Raw genomic sequence first — 3,930 nt, forward strand, 5'->3', positions numbered from 1 at the left:
TCAGTAGGCAGAGACAGGGGGATCTATGTGAGTTCGAAACCAACCTAGTCTACATAGTGAGTTGCAGGCCAGCCTAGGCATAGTGAGACCCTGTCTCAACAAGCAAACAAACACCCACAATTCCCACCATGATGGATTGAAAGCCCTCTGGAAACACAAGCCAACATAAACCTTTTCCACGGTAAACTACTCCTGTCCGTTATTTGTGGTTTTAACAATGAGATCACCCGGGGAGCTCCTGCCTAGGGTGCAGTGAGCAGTGATTTCACAGCAAGATGGTGGGGAGACAAAGATACGTTTATTCGGGACATGCCACGGTGTGCTTGAGGTCAGGGTAGCTGGTGGAGTCAGTTTTCTCCTTTCAGCATTCAAACAGACAGCCTGCAGTTCAAACTCAGGTTGGAAGGATTGTCAGCGAGCACCTTTACCTGCTGAGCCATATTGCCAACCCCTCTGGATACTATATTCCTGTTGCTATTGTTATTGTTAAAATTTGAAATAGGGTCTCTTTAGTAGCTTGCCTGGAACACTCTCTCACTCTCTCTCTCTCCCTATTTTTTAATCAGTCTGGTCTTGAACTCACAGAAATTCACCTGCGTTTGCCTCCCGAGTTCTGAGACTAGAGGCCTGTGCCACCACACCTGGCCGGTGAGAATTGTTTTAAATGTGAAAGCCCAGAGGATGAGCTGATGGATTTTATATGAGGTCCAAAAGAAAGGGAGAAGCCAAGGATCACCCTGATATTTGGGGGCTGAAGAAGAGGAAGACTGGGCAGGGCATCAGCACAGTCTTGAAGCTGCCTTCCCAGAGCTGATGCACTGTGACTTCATTGTGTGTGTATGGGATGGGGTGGGGCAGGGGGAGGAGCATCAGGATGCTTTGCTTAGGATGGTGTCACTGTCAAACACCTCACCCTCGAGCTGTACCCTCGCTTTGACAACCTTGAGGAGACACTTGTTCCCTGCGACCTTTAACCCTGCCACAAAGGCAAACTGTGAGCCTCTTTTACCCCTCGGTGGCTAAGGAATTCTCTCTCTCTCTCTCTCTCTCTCTCTCTCTCACACACACACACACACACACACACACACACACACCTCCTGGCAGTTGATGGCTTCTAAGGGAGGAAGAGCCACCCTAAGGCTGTGGCTTTAATAGGATGAACAAGCCCCAGTGGATGACCACTGGGCGGCACAAACTGGACTCAGTGGGTAATTACAAAAGAAGCAGCAGCAAGGCTGGGAGGAAGTGGAGAGGGAGGGTGGATCTGGAAGGACCGGGGGAATTGCTGCATTGTTTTATGTCAACTTGATATAGGCTAAAGTCATCTGAGAGGAGGGAACTTCAATTAAAAAAAAGTCTCCATAAAATTGGGTTGTAGACAGGCCTGTATGGCATTTGCTTAATTAGTGATGGATGGGGGAGGACTCAACCCATTGTGAGTGAGGCCATCCCTGGGCCGGTAATCCTGGGTTCCATAAGAAAGCAGGCTGAACAAACCCTGGAAAGCAAGCCAGCAAGCAGCACCTCTCCGTGGCCTCTGCATCAGCTCCTGCCTCCAGGTTCCTGCCCTGTTTGGGTTCCTGTTCTGGCTCCCTTCAATGACGGAGTATAATGCTGAAGTGTAAGCCAAGTAAATCCTCTCCTCCTCAGCTTGCTTTTGGGTCATGGTGTTTCTTTGCAGCAATAGAAGCCCCAGCTAAGTTGTGGGGTGAAAGGAGAATATGATCAAAATACATGGTACGCGTGTGTGAAATTCTCAAGGAATTAATACAAATATTATATTGAAAATAGAATAGTCTGGCAGGGTCACAAAGCTCTTCCACTTTTGTTTTGAGGAACCAAAACACACCCATTTTCACAGTGGTGGCACCAGGCGGCAGTCCCATCAGGGGTGAGGAAGGCTTCCTCTTTCCTGTGGTTCTGGTTAAGGAATCGGCACTTGTGCAGGTTGTACGAGGACACAATAAACACTCAGCTAAGAAGGCTAGGGGGTAGGGTACAGGTCACAGTGCTGTGCTCAGGTTATAGGAAGGATGAGGGGAAAGGTGGTAGAAATCACCCCAGAGTCAAGAGTCTTCTCCGGAGTGTCCCAGTGCTGGCATGCGTCACCCGCTCCCCAGACAGCCACCAACACCATGCGGCAATTCTGCTTTTGGAAAAGAGTATTTGGTACTAGTATATGTACGAGACCATCGTCTCACCGTTGATTGTCACCAAGCACATGGTTCACTGTGCATTCACAGGGCTGTGCAGTTCCCAGGACTCTTCCAGAAACTTTTCAGATGAATGGGCGTGGCTGTGCATGGGGTGGTGGTGGGGGACAGAGGCAACGTGATCTCTGTGAGTTTGAGGTCAGCCTGGTCTACACAGAAAGTTCCAAGCTAGCCAGAGTAAGACCCTTTCTCCAAACCAAATCTGGCCCACAGGGTAGTGAAATGGAACAGTAGGTAAAAATACTTGCCTCCAATTTTGATGACCTGAGTTTGATCCCTGGGACTCATATGGAGAGAGGCAAAATCAGATTCTCAAAGTTGCCCTCTGAGTTCACACACAGACAACACACTCACACTCACACACACACACACACGCGCGCAGGCACATGCACAGACACATTCACATACACATACACACAATATAGAAATACAATGTAATTCTCTAGAAATGTTTTTTCTACTTTCTCTTTGACTCTTCACTTTCGCTTTGTTCAAAGACCTTTCTTTAGGCCTGGCAGAGCAGCGGGAGCTGCGACACTCAACGCCTAGGTTACACCTCTCTTGTCACTCTGTTGGTCTTCAGCAAACTGAGCCTGGATCCTCTACTGAAATGGCGATGTATACAGACTTCAGGAGCTGTATACAGACCTCAGGAGCTGTATACAGACCTCAGGAGCTGTATACAGACCTCAGGAGCTGGTCTCACTGCTGGGACAAATGCCTGACAGAAGCAACTTAAGGAAAGAAGGAAGGGGTTATTTTGACTCCCAGTTTGAGGACACAGTTCATCAAGGTGGGGATAGCATGGTGGCTGGACCGTGAGGCACCTGGTCACATGCCACAGTCAAGAAATACACACACACACAAATACACACAGAGGGAAAGAGAAAAAGAGACAGAGAGAGAGAGAGGAGAGGGGGGTGGGGGAATGCCCACACTTAACTTGTTTCTTGCTTTCTATTCAGTGCACAACCCTGTCCAAGGGATGGGGCTGCCCGTATCCAAGAGGGCTTTGTGCTTCTCTCGTCAACCCTCTCCGGAAACACACCTCGTCTGTGGGTGTGTCTTCAGGGTGATTACACACCTCTTCTGCACTCCTTGACTAAGGGGAATTGTTGGGTGTGGTGAAACATATTCGTAATCCCAGGAGGGAAGCAGGAAGATTAGGCATTCAAGGACAGCCTCGGCTAAGTAGCCAGAAAATCCTGCCTCAAAGGAGGAAGAGGAGGAGGGAGGGTTCTCTAGTCGAGATGGGGAAAAGCCACGTGTCCATTCTTGCTCACGTACAGGTCTGAGTAAACAGATAATACCTACAACTTGAAAATAGAGCTGTCACTCAGCTACGCTCATCTGTACTTGAGATGATGTGGATAATTGCTAATGAACCCTAGCTTGCATCTGTCCCTTACGTCAGGGATTCTTATTTTATACATTCCAAGATTTAGCTATAGCCAGTTAGGTCTCAACAAGAATATCAGGGGCCGGAGAGGTGGCCCAACGGTTAATGGGGCTTGCTGCTGAGTTTGTTCACAACCACCTGTAACTCCAGCTCTAAGAGATCTGATATTCTCCTATGGCCTTTGAGGACACGTGCATGCACACACACACACACACACACACACACACACACACACACCCCTAAAACAAATTAGCTCCACAGAGCAGAACGAGATGGCAGTCTCAGGGTAGAAGCCCTCACCAAACATTTACTGTTGGT

This window comes from Chionomys nivalis, chromosome 7, assembly GCF_950005125.1.
Source record: "Chionomys nivalis chromosome 7, mChiNiv1.1, whole genome shotgun sequence".
Taxonomy (NCBI): Eukaryota; Metazoa; Chordata; class Mammalia; order Rodentia; family Cricetidae; genus Chionomys; species Chionomys nivalis.